This window comes from Lathyrus oleraceus, chromosome 1 (assembly GCF_024323335.1).
Source record: "Lathyrus oleraceus cultivar Zhongwan6 chromosome 1, CAAS_Psat_ZW6_1.0, whole genome shotgun sequence".
In the NCBI taxonomy this organism is placed as follows: Eukaryota; Viridiplantae; Streptophyta; class Magnoliopsida; order Fabales; family Fabaceae; genus Lathyrus; species Lathyrus oleraceus.
The window spans coordinates 433,076,068-433,095,254 of NC_066579.1; positions in this window are offsets into that span (position 1 = coordinate 433,076,068).

A 19,187-nucleotide genomic window follows, 5' to 3' on the forward strand; every position below is an offset into this window, starting at 1 on the left:
GCATATGCTAAAGTGTAGGCTAGTTAGTTTTTCTGTTTCAGTATTTTTCTCAGGCTATTTTACAGGAATCTAACAGCTGTGCTAAAATCCAGGAAACTAACAACTGTGCTACAATTAAGAGACCTAACAAATAGACTATTTGTTAGCACCCTAATGTGTGGAAATTAGGTTAACTTGCTTGACCTTAATTTTAGGAAATTCAAGTACAAGGCCCAAGTGCTGCATTATAAAAGGATGGCAATCCTACCTTCAGCAACTCAGGGGTTTGAAGTGTGAAGAATTAAATACATCATTTTATTTCCTTGTTGTATGTTTTATTGTGTCTTGTATTAGGTTTTACTTGTGAGCCAAACAACTATCACTTAGATGATTGCATTGGACTAGGGTGTTCATTGAGTTGTAATTGTTGTGTCACTCTAAGCTTTTAAGCATGAGTGTTGTGTTTCTTGATTAAAGCTTTTAAGCACGATCAAGAGTTGTTTGAAGTATAACTTCGCCATTGACTTTAAACTTATTAAAGGTTGTAATCACTGTGGTGATTGAGGGGGAGTGAGTAGGAACTCATGTCTTAGTGTAGATGGAAATTGCATTGGGTAGGTCTTAAGTGATAGGATTAAACAGTTGGTTTAAGTCCTGAATTAATACCTCTTATAGTGGATTTCCTCCCTGGCTTGGTAGCCCCCAGACGTAGGTGTGTTTGTCACCGAACTGGGTAAACAATTCTCTGTGTTATTTACTGCCATTTACATTTACGTTCTGCATCATTCCTGTCTGCGCAGAATTGGATGTCATAACATCCAGTGTGACATTGATAGTCTATTACTAGAATTTCAATTGACATCAGAGAAGGCACCCTGCCTGTTAATTTCTAGGTGAGATCTAGGGACGTTACTTTCTAGTACCATGGACAAGGATGTTGGATTCTCAAATAGACCACCCATGATGGATGGCTCTAACTATGATGACTGGAAACCTCGTATGATAACCTTCTTGAGGTCTCTGGATAGCAAGGTCTGGAGAGCTGTCAACAAAGGATGGGAACATCCAACGAAGACAGGTAAAGATGAAATCATTATGCAAATTCCTGAAGAAGAGTGGGACAAAGAGCTAGAGGCATTAGCCCTTGGAAACTCTAAGGCCTTGAATGCACTGTTCAATGGGATAAATAAGAACATCTTCAGACTGGTGCATCACTGTGAGCTGGCCAAAGAAGTTTGGGATACTCTCAAAACAACTCATGAAGGTACCTCCAAGGTAAGGATGTCTAAACTCCAGATGCTGACCACTAAGTTTGAAAATCTGAGGATGAAAGAGGATGAGACTATTCATGACTTCCACATGAATATTCTTGAAATTGCCAACACTTCTGGAGGCTTAGGAGAGAAAATGTCTGAAGAAAAACTTGTAAGAAAGATTCTCAGATCATTGCCCAAGAGATTTGCCATGAAGGTTACTGCTATAGAAGAGGCTCATGATATCTGCAATATGAAGGTTGATGAGCTTATTGGTTCTCTCCAAACTTTTGAAATGGGCTTGTGTGAGAATGTTGAAAAGAAAAACAAGAGCATAGCTTTTGTATCAAATACTGAAAAGGATTCAGAAGAAGGAGATATTGGTGGTGATGAAAGCATATCAGAAGCTATAGCCATGCTTGGAAGACAGTTCAACAAGTTCGTAAAGAAGGTTGATAAAAAAGGTAGACCAAATGTCAAAAACTCATCATCTGACATTAGTAGAAGATCAAAATCTGAAGAAAAGTTCAACCAAGGCAAGGGAATCCAATGTCATGGATGTGAAGGCTTTGGACACATTAGAGCTGAATGTCCTACCTTCCTCAAGATGCAAAAGTAGGGACTATCTGTCACCTGGTCTGATAGAGACTCTGAGAGTGAATCAGAAGGATAATCTGTAAAACATGTCACTGCACTAACTAGTGTTTGTGCATCTGATGATGACTCAAGTGGAGATGAACTTACATTTGATGAACTTGCTGCTTCATATAAAGAGCTATGTGTCAAAAGTGCAGAAGTGTGTATACAAGGAGAAAAGCAGAAGAAACTCATCAGGGAGCTGGAAGCTGAGAAGAAGAAGCATCTGACAGTCATAGATGGTCTAAATGGTGAGATAACCTTGCTGACCTCTAAGCTAGATCAAATGACAAAATCCATCAGAATGATTAATAAAGGAACTGACACTTTGGAAGAGATTCTAAAGGTGGGACAGAAATCAGGAACCATGTTTGGTTTAGGCTTTGTTAAGGAATCTTCAATTGAACTCAAAGGCTCAAAGGCTGAAGTTCAGAAAATCAAGCAGAAGTCACAACCAATGTCACAACATCAGGGAAACAGGAGGATTAACCATCAAAAGAAGAAATTTCAAAGATGGGGATGCCACTACTATGGTAGATTTGGTCACATAAAACCATTCTGTTACAGGTTGCATGGTTATCCTAACCAGACCCCTCAAGTCAGACCTAAGCAGAAGGCATCTAAGCATAATGCCCCCATCAAGAAACAACAATGGGTTGCTAGATTAGCTCACACATCTCTAGGGGCATCTACAAGAGAAGACTGGTATTTTGATAGTGGTTGCTCAAGACATATGACTGGGATGGAGAACTTATTGGTAGATAGACAACCTCATACTACCAGTTATGTGACCTTTGATGATGGAGTTAAAGGAAAAATCAAAGGTGTTGGTAAGCTGGATAGTCCTGGAGTTCCAGAACTGAATGATGTGCTGTTAGTACAAGGACTAACTACTAATCTCATCAGTATAAGCCAGTTATGTGATCAAGGCTTCAATGTGCAATTCACTAAGGAAGAATGTGTTGTGAAGAATGGAGAAAATAAGGAAGTTATGAGGGGGTCCAGATCCAAAGATAATTGTTATCTATGGGAACCTGAAGTCCCAAACTACTCCTTAATGTGCTCCTTAGCCAAGGAAGAACAGGAAGTGAAGTTGTGGCATAGAAGACTTGGACCTTTTCATTTAAGAGGAATGAAAAAGATCATATCCAAGAAAGCAGTTAGAGGAATCCCAAAGTTGCTTACTAATGGAAGAAAAGTGTGTGGAGAATGTCAGGTTGACAAGCAAACTAAGATGTCACATCCTACGCTTGGACATCCTACAACATCCAAGACTATGGAACTTTTTCACATGGACTTAATGGGACCTATGCAGATTGAAAGTCATGAGTAGTCCTCATCTATTATTCCTCAGCAAAATGGTGTAGTTGAATGGAAGGAACAAAAGTGTGTATCATTATCCACTGCAGATGTTGAGTACATTGCATCTGGTAGCAGTTGTTACCAGCTGGTATGGATGAAACAGATGCTGACTGAGTACAATGTCACTCAGAATGTCATGACATTGTTCTGTGACAACCTCAGTGCCATCAACAATTCAAAGAATCCTATACAACACAGCAGGATCAAACTTATTGACATTAGACATCACTTCATAAGAGATCTGATAGAAGACAAAGTGATTACCTTGGAACATGTGGCAACTGCACTACAACTTGATGCCATATTTACAAAGGATTTGGATGTTACTCAGTTTGAAAATTTAAGGGGCAAAGTTGGAATATGTCTTTCTGAGGAATTATAGCAACTAATGATGTTAGGTATTTACTGTTTAATATTTCAAATTATTAAACAATTGAGAGTATGCTCTGATTGGTCAACAAATAATAGTTATTACTCTTGCAACAAGCGTTACCTCTTCCATCGTTTCAACTTTCAGTCACGCAAGCATTCTCTCACAGAAACTTTGCATTTCGACTCTAAGATACTCAGCATGTCTCAACAATCCAACTCAACTTCCTCCAAGAACATGTCTGATTCCTCTAGCTCTGAACCAAGCAACCCTAACAGAGAAGATCCTGTTGCTGACTCTGCAAATACCTCACATGCAAGAAGACCTAAAGAAACTGTATCAGGCTTCTCCTCAGCAATCGCTTTTGAGGAACGAACCTGAGAAGGTTCCAGGTATGTTCACAATGCCATTTCCACTATGGTGACTGGAATACTGTGGTTAAACTTGGTTTTTCTTGTGCAGAATGAAAACAACCCGACTAGGTGACTTTAAGGCATTGTAACTTGATGAATACATGTCCAAATGGCAAGGCAATGCAAACAGTAGAAAGAGGGCATGGAACTTAACATTTTTCATGTTGAACACATATTGAAATGATGAGTGGAAAGAGGTGGAAAATGGCCATAAAGTTCAGGTTTCATGGCTGCAAAATAGTTGGGCCAGTTTGGCCTAAATGCTGTCAAAAAATTCAGCCTATGATACCAACTTTAGATGAGTGTATCTTCCAAACCAATGATCCAAATGGGGTAGTTCCAAAAAGGTGTTAAAGAGGACATACCAAGGTACAACTGTCATGAAGAAAGTGTTTTCAAAAGATGTCTTGAAGTGCAAGAAATCTGGCCCATAAGTCTTGACAAATTTTGCAAATTTTGGACTTAGAAAAAATTCCTAAGTGTTCTAAAATGATGTCTTACTTTGACCAAGCCTAACTTTCTCAATTTTAATCCAAATGAAACAAACTTTATATCTCTAGAAAGCTTGAAGCAAGAGGAACAACTTTCATGTTGAACAAATATTCAAATAGGGCTTGCATCTTGATGGAAAATAGGCTTAAAGTGGGTGCAAAAACCATAAAAACTTGCTTTAAATGGAAAGTCAACTATTTCCAAATTTGGTAACTTTTCCAACTCCTGATTAAATGATGAATCCATGATCCATCCTTGATCAAATTTAACATGTAGGCTTCCTTAGGCATCAATTTTGAGATTCCACTTTGAAAATGTCAAGAATTGACTTTTTTTAGCCCCACAGTTGACTTTTCCCAAACTGTCTGATTTCCGAATCCATTGATCAATTGAAGCACCCCTGGCTCAAATAAAGAGCTGATTTTTTCCATGTAGATCCTTGTGGACATGTGGAGGGCCATGGAAATGAGTTTCACTCAAGGAATCATAAATAAACCGATTTTATACCAAACCCTAGTTTTAGGGCAAAAATGACTAGGAACTGATTGCACTGATTGCCAATGGATCTTTCTGTGATAATTGTGGATCTTCTTAGGAAAAGATGCCTCTCTAATCATGACATGAATGAGCCCCCTTTTCTTCCCATCAAACATTTCCTGTTGCAGATAGCCATGAAACCGTGATTTCTGATCAAATGCATATGCACACTCTGAGAGCTCTGACTCTTCCACTGATGAACTGCAGGCCACCATGAGATACCTGGACCACCTTGAGACCCTTGAGGCTTGCATATTTGGAAAATGAAGTCCAATTCTCAAACTTGCTTTGTGTGGGCTCCTTCTGGTAAGGAGTGATCAATCAAAACCCCGATTTCCCAAGTCACTGATGCAATATGCAATGAGTATGACCTAGTATGATGATAATGCAATGTGAAACACAATCCCATGCTTCCAAAAAAAATGAAGGGTAAATTTTGGGGTGTTACAGCTGCCCCTATTCAATCAACTGGAGACCCGAAAGGAAGATAGCAGCGGCTTTCGCACTTTCGAGGTATCAAGGGATTGATTACAATAAAAACCCGGAAATTTACACTGAAGTGAAGTGAAGTAACAATGCCTGTCAAAATCGGCAAAGAGGTGGTTTTGAACAAGAATTTGTCTGGTACGGTGAGAATCGGTCTGAACACCGAAAAAGAATGGTAGTCTGTGTACCAAAACAGATGGTAACACAGGAATCTTGATCTGAGCATCAACAAAGAAATCCGTCTGGTACGGAAAGAGTCGGTCTGAACACCGAAAAAAGAGAATGTTAGCCTGAATACCAAAATAAATGGTAACACAGGAATAACCATGACCTGAATGCCGCTCATCAGTCTGAATACTGGAAATGACTTCGATTTGAGCATCGGGAGATACAAGATTATCAACAATCGGTTTGAACACCGGGAAACTGGCCTGAATGCCACTTCGGTCTGAATACCGGAAAAATTGGCCTGAATGCCACAAGTTGCATCGACCTGAATGTCGGAAACTTCTTCGACCTGAACATCGGGAAAATTGGCCTGAATGCCACTTCGGTCTGAATACCGGAAAATTGGCCTGAATGCCACAAGTTGCATCAACCTGAATGTCGGAAACTTCTTCGACCTGAACATCGAGAAAATTGGCCTGAATGCCACTTCGGTCTGAATACCGGAAAATTGGCCTGAATGCCACAAGTTGCGTCGACCTGAACGTCGGAAACTTCTTCGATCTGAATATCGGAAAATTGGCCTGAATGCCACTTCGGTCTGAATACCGGAAACTTTCATGCTTGTCAGCGTCGGCAGAAATAATGAAAATGATAATTGAGGCGGCACGTGGGCCAACAACCTATGCTGGGGATAATAAGTCATGAACAACCTTCAGTCTGAGTACTGGGAATAAGCTTCTGGTTTATCACTTGGGATACCGAGGATGTTTTATGCTTCACATGCGTATGTTTGAATTTTTCAATGGCGTAATGCTTCATGAAAATGGAAATGCTACGCGATTTGGGAGGATGTAATGCAATATGATTCTACATGCAGGGATGCAAAATGCTGGGCAGAATGCCAAGCCGAGACAAGGAAGTCTGTTGGGGAAATGACCGTCCATGCAGTGTTCTGGCAATAACATAATACCGAGACTCTAACTGGGGAGAGAATGGCACTGAGAGCTTGCTACTGAGGAGAACGACAATGGTTTTGGCAACCATGATCTGCGAGAGAGACAACTCAGCAAGGGAAGCAAACACCGATACGGTACCGAGATTCTGCTTCAAGGAAAGAGACCATGAATCTAGCGTCGATATCATCGATCTGGCATCGAACTCTGAGGAGTAACCGCTTTTGGTGGGAGGATACAGTCTGACACTGTCTACTCCGCTGGGGATATACAGTCTGACACTGTCAACTCTACTGGGGAGTGTATAATCTGAAACAAACGCTTGGGGAAGTACAGTAGTGGGAACCTGCTGGGGATTGAAGAATCCAATGCTTGAATCAGCTCTGCAGGGATAAGATACCAACAGTTGAAGGAAACATCCGCGATCATCTGCTGGGAACTTTAAGGCAATGCCCCGAGTGTACCTGTTTTGAATAGACGATCCAAAGCACTTAAAATTTACAGCAATTTTAAATATTTATTAAGCATGTACCTGTAAAGCTCTTATGTTTCATGATGCAATGTTTATCAAAAATTCGGACGTCATTTTTGCAAACAAAACAGTAAACTGAAATGAAAACAGAGATATACTGAGTAACATGATTTTATTGATTGAATGGCCTCTGAATAGGCGTTTACATCAGGAAGGAATCCCTGGAAAGAGGTAATCGCACAGAAGATAAAACAGAAATTAATCTAATGGCAACGTGAAATGGATTTCTATCGGGTTCCAATTCTGTTATGACTCGCTCGTCTTCAAGATCCTCCAGATGATCAACTTTCTGAAAAGGGTGATTGGAATGTTTCCTACCTTTCGAAAGTTTCTAGTTATCGACATGAGATGAGATTCAGAACTACTCAGAATGCAGTCATTCGCTTAATCCCTAACTTTTGCCTAGATCGCCCTTTCGGGTTTTCAATCCACCGGGATACCCATTTTTGCCTAAGTTGCCCTTTCAGGTTTTCAACTTACCGGGTGTACAATCTTTTAATTTTAATCCCTAATTTTTGCCCGAACCTTTTTCCTTTTCTTGGTTCGTCATGATGCCCATTTTTGCCTAGACTATTCTTTTTAGTGTCCAGCGGGTCTATTTTATGCGAAGTATTTTTTAACTGCGTCTGAGTTCACAGGGGAAGTGAAGTCTTCACCATCCATAGTTGCAAGCATTAAGGCCCCACCATCAAAAATCTTGGTGACAATATACGGTCCCTCATAGTTATGAGTCCACTTGCCCCTGTGATCTGTCTGAGGAGGAAGGATCCTTTTCAATACTAAATCTCCAACTTGGAAACATCGAGGACGCACTTTCCGATCAAAGGCCCTCTTCATCCGACTCTGATACAACTGCCCATGGCAAATGGCTGCCATTCGCTTCTCTTCGATAAGACTCAGCTCGTTGAACCTTGTCCGAATCCATTCAGCTTCGTCTAACTTGACATCCAACAGGACTCTTAGAGAAGGAATCTCCACTTCAACAGGTAAGACTGCTTCCATACCATACACAAGGGAGTAAGGGGTGGCCCCGGTCGACGTACGTACTGAAGTACGGTACCCATGCAAGGCGAAGGGTAGCATCTCATGCCAATCTCTGTACGTAACGATCATCTTTTGCACAATCTTCTTTATGTTTTTATTTGCTGCCTCAACAGCACCGTTCATCTTAGGATGATAGGGGGAAGAATTGTGGTGTTGAATGTTGAAGCTCTGACACAACTCCTTCATCATTTTATTATTGAGATTGGAACCATTATCAGTAATGATTCTTTCGGGAACCCCATAACGACAAATGATTTCTTTCTTGATGAATCGGGCAACCACATGTCTGGTGACATTCGCAAATGACGCTGCTTCGACCCACTTGGTGAAATAATCGATGGCAACAAGGATGAAGCGATGCCCATTGGAAGCAGTCGGCTCAATCTTTCCAATCATGTCAATTCCCCACATAGCAAACGACCACGGCGAAGACATCACATTCAGAGGATTTGGCGGCACATGCACCTTATCAGCATAAATCTGGCATTTATGACACTTCCGAGCATATTTGAAACAATCCGATTCCATGGTCATCCAGTAATAGCCCGCTCTCAATAATTTCTTAACCATTGCATGTCCGCCGGCATGAGTACCGAAGGAGCCTTCATGAACTTCTTGCATTAACATGCCTGCTTCGTGTCTATCCACGCATCTAAGCAAAACCATGTCGAGGTTTCTCTTATACAATACATCGTCTTTGTTCAAGAAGAAATTGCCTGCCAATCTTCTCAAAGTCTTTCTGTCATTGTTGGATGCCCCTGCAGGGTACTCTTGACTCTTCAGAAAGCATTTAATGTCGTGATACCAGGGCTTGTCATCAACTACCAGTTCAGCAGCAAACACATATGCGGCCCTATCAAGGCGCATAACATCGATCCTGGGAGCATGGTTCAGCCAAATCACCTTGATCATGGAGGATAGAGTAGCAAGAGCATCTGCCATCTGATTCTCATCACGAGGTATATGATACAACTTTACTGTTGTGAAGAAAGTCAACAGTCTTCTCGTGTAATCTCTGTAGGGGACCGGAGTAGGCTGGAGAGTGTTCCAATCACGATTCACTTGATTGATTACCAGAGCTGAATCTCTGAAGATGTCCAAAGTCTTGATTCTCAAATCAATGGCTTGCTTAATACCCAAGATACAGGCTTCGTACTCAGCTTCATTATTGGTGCACTCGAAAGTCAGACGAGCGGTGAAAGGCATGTGGGCACATTTCGGAGTGGTAATGACAGCACCAATTCCACTTCCCTTGGCATTGACGGCCCCATCGAACGTTAAAGTCCATTTTTCATCTGGATCAGGTCCCTCCTCAACAACTGGCTCTTCGCAGTCTTTCATCTTGAGGAACATGATGTCTTCATCTGGAAAATCAAACTTCATCGGCTTATAGTCTTCAATCGGTTGTTGATCAAGATAGTCTAATAGAATACTCCCCTTGATGGCTTTCTGGGATGTATACTGGATGTCGTACTCTGTCAGTACCATTTTCCAACGAGCAACTCTTCCGGTGAGAGCTGGCTTCTCGAATATGTACTTGACTGGATCTATCTTGGAGATCAATAAGGTTGTGTGAGTCAGCATGTATTGTCTCAATCGCTTAGCAGCCCATGCAAGTGCACAACATGTCTTTTCAAGCATCGAGTATCTCGACTCGCAGTCTGTGAATTTTTTACTCAGGTAGTATATGGCATGCTCTTTCCTAACTGTCTCGTCGTGTTGACCGAGAACACAACCCATGGAATTGTCTAGTACTGTCAAGTACATAATCAGCGGTCTCCCTGGGACTGGAGGCATGAGGATAAGGGGATTCTGCAAATACTCTTTTATCTTTTCAAAAGCCCTTTGACAATCGTCATCCCACCTGATAGCCTGATCTTTCCTCAGCAATTTGAAAATTGGCTCACACGTGGCTGTTAGGTGAGAGATGAACCTTGCAATGTAGTTCAACCTCCCTAAGAAACCACGTACTTGCTTCTCTGTTCTTGGCTCAGGCATTTCCTGTATTGCTTTCACTTTGTCAGGATCCACCTCAATCCTTTTTCCGCTAACAATAAAACCCAGCAATTTTCCAGATCTCACCCCGAAAATGCACTTGTTCGGATTAAGCCTCAGCTTGAATTTCCTTAACCGTTCAAACAATTTCTGCAGATTCACCAAATGTTCTTCTTCTGTCTGAGATTTGGCAATCATATCGTCCACATAAACCTCAATTTCATGATGAATCATATCATGGAACAGAGTCACCATAGCTCGTTGATATGTTGCCCCAGCGTTTTTCAGACCGAACGACATCACCTTGTAGCAGAAGGTGCCCCATGGGGTTATGAAAGTTGTCTTCTCCATGTCTTTTGGTGCCATCTGGATTTGGTTATAGCCAGAAAAGCCATCCATGAAGGAGAATACCGAGAACTGAGTCGTGTTATCCACCAAGACGTCGATGTGAGGTAATGGGAAATCATCTTTAGGACTGGCTCTGTTCAGGTCCCGGTAGTCAACACACATATGTACCTTTCCATCCTTCTTAGGTACTGGAACGATATTTGCAACTCGTGGCGGATAATTGGTAACTGCTAGAAACCCTGCATCCAACTGCTTTTGCACTTCTTCCTTTATCTTGACGGCCATCTCTGGTCCTGTTCTTCTGAGCTTCTGCTTGACCGGAGGACAACCCTCTTTGAGAGGTAAATGGTGTACCACAATTTCTGTGTCAAGCCCTGGCATATCCTGATAAGACCAAGCGAAGATGTCGACATACTCTCGCAGCAATTCAATCAACCCCTTCTTCACATCATCTTCCAAAGCAGCCCCTATCTTGATTTCTTTCTTGGCGTCCTCGATGCCAAGATTAATCACTTCAGTAGATTCTTGATGCGGTTGAATGACCCTTTTCTCCTGTTTTAACAACCTGGCAAGTTCTTCAGGGAGTTCACAGTCTTCATCACCCTCTTCTTCAGCTTGAAAGATTGGATTTTCGAAGTCGAAGCGAGCCATAACAGAATCGTTATCAATAGGATCCGGTGACGTGCATCTGCATGAGTGATGGTTTGTGCTTATGAGTGTGAACAGTGAGTGAAAACTAAACAAAACATTGCCAAATATTTTTGATTTTTTTTTTGTTTTTGAAAACTGCAAAAATAGAAAGACAGTGGACAAAATTTTTGAATGCAAAAAAAAAGTCCTTTATTTATGATAAAAAAATGCAGGTATCCACATAAATGAGCCCTACAATGAGTCAGTACGCCCTGGGCGGAACGTAAGACTTGGATGTGCATGAACAAACAAGAGAAATTACTCTTCGAGAAGAGTGACTTGGACAATCTCTTCAGAAGACCAATTGTTGATGACTTCACCCGGGATCCTCGGACGCACCCAGTTGTCAATGTCGCAATCACTATCCCCATCTTCTTCGTTGATTGCAGAGATCTGGCCATACTGAATGATGCCAGCGCTGGAGAAAGTAATCGGCCCCTGACGAGTCTGAAGTGCTGAAGTTGTAGAAGTCAGAGCTGGATGGTACCCAATCCCGAACTTGTCATCTTTCATTGGTAACTCCAACAGACGTCCCCAACCGGGAGCAACACCTGAATCTACCAAGGCTTGTGCCTGCTTGAAAGATGAGATAGAGGCACCCGCTTTAACCTCTTCCACCGGAGCTGCATCCTTGATCTGAACTGACTCAAAGGCTTGACACAGGGTCTCATCACTTTCACCTTCTACTTCTACATACTTGAATGTAGACAGGTTACTGACCAGAATGTCCTCCTCACCACAGACGGTGATAATTCGTCCGTTGACCGGGAACTTGATCTTTTGATGCAAAGTTGAGGAGACTGCCCCAGCATTGTGGATCCAGGGACGACCCAGCAAGCAACTGTAGGAAGGACTGATATCCATCACATAAAAGACAGTGTTGAAGGTTTGTGATCCAATCAGAATTGGCAATTCTACCTCTCCAAACACCGATCTCTTAGAACCATCGAAGGCTCTCACAATAAGATCTGAAGGCTTCAAGACCAAACCCTCTACTTCTAACCTTGACAGGGCTCTCTTGGGTAGAACATTGAGAGAGGAGCCTGTATCCACCAGAACATGTGATAACACGGTGTCTCTGCATTCCATCGAGATGTGCAGAGCCTTGTTATGATTGTGTTTGGCTGGTGTCAAGTCAGAATCGGTAAAACCTAACTCGTTGCTTGCATGCACATTGGCAACGATCCCTTCTAGTTGGTTTACCGAGATTTCTTGAGGTACATAAGCATCATTAAGAACCTTCAGAAGTGCCTCCCTGTGTGCCTCCGAACACAACAGGAGTGAGAGAATAGATATCTTAGACGGCGTCTGAATCAACTGATCGACTACCTTGTAGTCGCTTTTCTTTATAATTCTCAAGAGCTCGTCCACATCCTTTGCAAAAGTAAGCTCAGAGCCAGCCTGTGGTGCAGAGGTACCCTCATTCACAACTTGCTTGCCTTTGGCCTTCGCTGCGGCATCAGCATTATCAGCTTGGGTAGCGGGTGGTGAGAACAGTCTACCACTCCTGGTGAATCGCCCGATTCCACTAACATTGTCCACTGCGGGATCTTTTATTTCCACCTCAGATTCAGGCTTCTGATTCTGCACCTCTTCTGTTTTCAGTGGCTGTTCCACTCCATGATCGTGCGTGTACACACTCCCCCCATAATGCTAAGGAATGGCCCTTTCACTAAGGAAAGGTAAAGGACCAGGGGTTGTGATGGTCATAGTGGATGGTGTTAGATGCCCAAAAGAGCTTATTTGAGCTATCATATATGGGCATCTTTCACTCTTTTTCCTTGCTAAAATTGTCAAAACCACATTTGTTTTACATGGAATTCATTACATTGATAAACAAGCTTGGTGCCTTTGATTTGTGTGTTATTGTGCAGGAAAGACATGAACTAATTGAAAATGAAGACACAAGAAAATTGGCAAAGGAACCAAAGAATACAAGCATTTCATCAGCCTGCTCGCTAGGCGAGGCTGTGGCGAAGCATTGGTTCGCTAGGCGAGTTCCTGGCGAAAAGCTCCAGTAAATTGTCAAATTAATTCGCCAGGCGAGCTGAAGGCGAAGGTGGTAGCGAGTTCATTCTGTTTTGGTGAAAAACGCAGCCAGCACTCACTCGCTAGGCGAAGCTCTAGCGAGTCCCCAGCGAGCATTCCAGTAGCAAAACCTCTCAGCCTCGCTGGGGCGAAGGTTGAAGCGTGTCCTTCGCTAGGCGAAGGTATGTTCGCTAGGCGAACATGACAGTTCAGCAGGCCCTGTTTTCTCTGGGCGCAGGGGCCTTATGTGCCCATTTTAGACCCTCGCTAGGCGAGCCATTCTGCTCGCCTAGCGAACATGACAGCCCAGCAGTGGTCTATAAGTAGCAGGTGCCAATTTTGAGCACCATACCTTAGTTTTACCTCATTTTTCCACTTTTGTACTTTCTTCTAGATATTTTTGCAGCATTGTTCTTGGGAGCTTTTATGCCCTAATTTTCATTTCTCTTCATCTTAGAACCATCTTCTACAAAAATAAGGTGGATTCCCATCCAACTTCGATTATCCGACTTGGATGTTGATCAACCTTCTTTCCTTACTTGCCGACCAAGCTACCATGAAAATGAGTAGCTAAGTCATCCATTTGTCAAGGTTAGATGTAGGTGATTTCTAGCTTTGTGTGTAAATGTAAGGATCCTCATATGTAAACTCTTTAACGGTAAATATATGATGAAAACTTTGTTTCTATTTAAAACTCTTTGAGTTGGTTTATGATCGAGAGATGTTTACCGATTCTTGACCTAGGTTTTCATCCAAACTTGTTCGTTAGCTAGAGATAGTAACGAATGATTTTGTTCACCATAAGGTTGAACCAAAAAGTTGTCATTTTGATAGATTGTGTTCGAGAGAAACAATGGATCAAAATGGCAAAACTAACAATGTGTGTTCGAGAGAAACATATTGAGAGGACTTTGTGAAATTATTTATCATCTAAAGGAGTTTATAAGATTGTTGACCGAGCAAATACATGCAAAGTGATCATTGAAACCTAACTTTGACAATATTTCTCATTTAATCAAACCATAACTTTTACCGCAATTTATTACTTTTTATGCAAGATAACTTGATTAAAACCAAAACCCTATTGTTACATTGAGCTAAGATTAATACAACCATCGAACGGCGGTGATATCTTACAATCCCTGTGGATACGATAACAAAAACCCGACACGAAATATACTTTCAACAAAATAGCAAAACGAGACGTAGGAGGCAACAGGCTAGACAACGCCAAGAGCAAGGAGAAAGTTCTTCAACCACAAATCCACCACCATTCATACCAAACATGGAGCCACAACCACCACCACCTATTTCTACTCCATGTATCAATAGTCCAAGGAACACCGCTCAGTTTGCCAACCACACGGGAAGGCAAGCTGAGATGAAGACGGGAACTCTGAATTTATTATATGGGAGTCCATTCACCGGAATGGACCATGAAGACCCATTTGCTTTTCTCACAAAATTTTATGAGATAGCATTGGCTGCCGGAGTGGATCAGGCTCAGGAGCTTCCGTTGTTCAGACGTTTATTTCCCCACGCTTTGCTCGGTAAAGCAAAGGATTGGTACCTCGATCAAACACCAGCCGTAATGACAGACTGGAACGTGTTAGAAGAGAAATTCATTGAAAGATTTTTCTCCCATAACCGATTCATGGAATCAAAGACGGCCATCTCGGTGTTTTCTCAAGGAACCAGTGAATCTTTAAATGAAGCGTGGGAGAGATTCAAGTCCATGCTTAGGAAATGTAAAGGGCATGGATTTGATGAATTGACTCAAATCCATATCTTCAGAAATGGACTTCAACCAAACTGCAAGACGTTGTTGGATGCCACCTCGGGTGGCTCGTTGATGTCAAAAAGTGCCGAAGAAGCCACAAACATTATCAATCGAATGGCTCTAAATGATCTTCAGAGTCAAAGTCGTGGAAATTCTTTGAAGAAGGCGGGAGTGCTTGAGTTAGGGACGAATGATGCCATCCTTGCCCAAAACAAGCTCATCTCACAACAAGTGGAACTCTTAACGCAACAAATCAAAGAGTTAAGAGAACCGTCAAAAGCTAAACAAATAGCTTGTTGTGAACTTTGTAAAGGTGAACATGACACCGGATTTTGTCCACCTCCCGGTTTTGACGAAGTAAACTACATGGCCAATCAACGGGACTATCAACCAAGACAACAACAACCTTATCAACCGCACCCTCAACAACAACAACAACAACAATTCCAAGGGAACCAAGGGTTCCAACCTAGAAGCAACTATTATCATAACCAAGGTTATGGAGGTGGTTCTTCTAGCCGTCAAAACCCTCCCCAAAATCCGTATCAATCTCAACAACCGCCGGTCGTCAATTCTAAATTGGAAGAGACATTGACGCAATTCATGCAAATGTCAATGGCCAATCAAAAGAGTAATGACGCGGCCATAAAAAATCTCGAGACTCAGGTTGGGCAACTTACCAAGCAACTCGCTGAACAACAAACCGGTCCTTCTTTTTCGGCTAATACGCAAACAAATCCTAAGGAGCATTGTAAGGCGATTATGACGAGAAGTGGGAGGGAGTTGGGTAGTGAGAATGAAAAAAGAGTTGAGAGTGAACAAAGAGAGAAAGAGAAAGAAATTGAGGAGGAAATAGTGGAGGAAAATGTTGATGGTGAAATAGGAGTGTGGAGTGATGAGGAAGAAGTTGAAAAGAATAGAAATAATGGTGAAGTTGAAAAAGAAAAAGGTGTGGAGATTGAGGAAAATAAAAGTGATGAGGTAATAAGGGAGGTAGTGAAAAAGCCTAGATGGAAAAGTGCTAGAGTTGCAAAGGGAAAGGAGGTAGTGAGCGCTACTCCTATCCAAAACCTTCCTTACCCTCATGCTCCTTCCAAAAGGGAAAATGAACGGCATTACGCCCGGTTCATGGATATTTTTAAACAGTTGCAAATCAACATTCCGTTTGCTGAAGCCTTGGAACAAATGCCAAAGTATGCCAAATTCATGAAGGACATACTAACCAAAAAGCGGAGGTATACGGAACCGGAGACCATCGTCCTTGATGCGAGCTGTAGTGTCATTATTCAAAGGACGCTTCCTAAGAAAGAGGTTGATCCGGGAAGAGTTACATTGCCGGTTAAAATTGGTGACGTTTATGTCGGGAAGGGACTTATTGACTTGGGGTCGAGCATTAATCTTATACCTTTGTCAATTATCAAGAGGCTTGGCAACATCGAGATTAAGTCCATCCGAATGACGTTGCAATTGGCGGATAAGTCGACGACCCATCCTCATGGCGTAGCCCAAGATGTTTTGGTGAAGGTCGACAAATTCTTTTTCCCGGTGGATTTTATTGTAATTGATATGGAGGAAGATGATGATGCTCCGCTCATCTTGGGCCGACCATTCATGAAGACCGCAAGAATGATGATAGATGTTGATGACGGTTTAATGAAGGTGCGAGTTCAAAATGAGGAAGTCACATTTGATCTATTCGAGGCGATGAAGCATTCCAAGGATAGAAATGATAGCTTTCGCATCGATGTGATCGAAGACGCTATTATGGAGGTTTCTAAGCATATTCATGAGATATCTCCTATGGAGTTAGCTCTTGACGACTCATTGGAGGTTTTCACTGTTGAAGAGGAGCTATCTCTCGAGGAATGCTTAAAGGAACTTGATAGTTTGGAAGACCTACAACCGTGGGAAGTAGAGGAAGAAAACTTGAAGAAGGAGGTCATTGACGAGACCACGCCAATTGAATTAAAAGAGTTACCTTCGACTTTGAAATATGTGTTTCTAGATGAGACCGAGGCAAAGCCGGTAATCATAAGCAACCTTTTGACAAAAGAAGAAGAAGCCCGTCTAATCATTGTGCTAAAAACCAATCAAGAAGCTATGGGTTGGACTCTTTCCGATCTAAAAGGAATTAGTCCATCCTATTGTATGCACAAGATTTTGATGGAGGAGGATTTCAAGCCGGTAGCTCAACCACAATGCCGCTTAAATCCTACCATGAAAGAGGCTGTTCGAAAGGAAGTTGTGAAGCTATTGGATGCGGGAATGATTTACCCGATCTCGGATAGTCCGTGGGTTAGTCCCGTGCACGTGGTTCCGAAGAAGGGTGGAATGACCGTAATCCGAAATGACAAAGACGAATTGATCCCTACCAAAGTGGCAACGGGGTGGAGAATGTGTATAGATTATAGACGGTTGAATACCGCGACTCGTAAGGACCATTTCCCACTCCCATTTATGGATCAAATGCTTGAAAGACTATCGGGCCAACAATGCTATTGTTTTTTGGACGGCTACTCCGGGTACAACCAAATTGCGGTTGACCCGGTTGATCATGAGAAGACGGCTTTCACGTGTCCGTTTGGAGTGTTCGCATACAGAAAAATGCCCTTTGGGCTGTGCAATGCACCGGCGACCTTCCAACGATGTGTCCAAGCCATTTTTGCCGATCTGATAGAGAAAACAATGGAAGTCTTCATGGATGACTTCTCGGTATTTGGTGGGACGTTTAGTCTATGCTTGGCAAATTTGAAGACGGTGTTGGAAAGATGTGTGAAGACCAACTTGGTGCTTAATTGGGAGAAGTGTCACTTCATGGTGACCGAGGGGATCGTGCTAGGCCACAAAGTCTCTAGAAGGGGGCTTGAAGTGGATAGAGCTAAGGTTGAAGTAATTGAAAAATTACCCCCTCCGGTGAATGTGAAGGGCATCCGTAGCTTTTTGGGGCACGCGGGGTTCTACCGGCGCTTCATCAAGGACTTTTCAAAGGTGGCTAAGCCTTTGAGCAATTTGCTCGCCAAGGACCAGGTATTTCTCTTCACCGAAGATTGTTTGCAAGCTTTTGAGGTTTTAAAAGAAAAATTGGTTACCGCTCCAATAATAGTCGCTCCCGATTGGAATGAAAATTTTGAACTAATGTGTGACGCGAGTGACTATGCTGTTGGAGCGGTACTTGGCCAAAGAAAAGACAAAACTTTTCATGCGATACATTATGCGAGTAAGGTTCTTAACGAGGCTCAAATAAATTATGCCACAACGGAAAAAGAACTACTTGCAATAGTGTATGCGCTAGAAAAGTTTAGGTCTTATCTTATAGGGTCTAAAGTCGTTGTGTACACCGACCACGCGGCGATTAAATATCTGCTAACCAAGCCGGATTCGAAGCAAAGGCTCATCCGTTGGATCCTCTTGTTACAAGAATTCGATGTGGAAATCAAAGACAAGAAGGGGTCGGAAAACTTGGTAGCGGATCATTTATCCCGATTAGTGAACGTGGAGGTTACCGCGTCTGAAAAAGAAATCCAGGAAGAATTTCCTGATGAAAAATTGTTTAAGGTTCAAGTTAGGCCGTGGTTTGCAGACTTTGCAAACCACAAGGCTAGTGGTTTTGTGCCTGCCGACCTAACTTCGAACCAAAAGAGGAAGTTCCTTTCGGATGCGAAGTATTATGTTTGGGATGACCCATACTTGTTTAAGTTGGGTAGCGATAACCTGTTAAGGAGATGCGTAACTGGTGACGAAGCCCAGAGCATCCTTTGGCATTGTCACAACTCGCCTTATGGCGGACATTATAATGGGGTTAGAACGGCCACTAAAATTCTTCAATCGGGATTTTATTGGCCAACTATTTTCAAAGACGCACATACCCATGCGCAAAGTTGTGACAGCTGCCAAAGAAGCGGTGGGATAGGTAAGAGAGATGAGATGCCTCTCCAAAATATCCAAGAAGTGGAAGTGTTTGATTGTTGGGGCATAGATTTCGTAGGACCTTTCCCACCCTCTTATGGGAATGAGTACATGCTTGTTGCTGTCGATTATGTCTCTAAGTGGGTTGAGGTGATTGCCTCACCTCGGGCGGATGCCAAAAGGGTGATAAAAATTTTAAAGAAAAACATATTTTC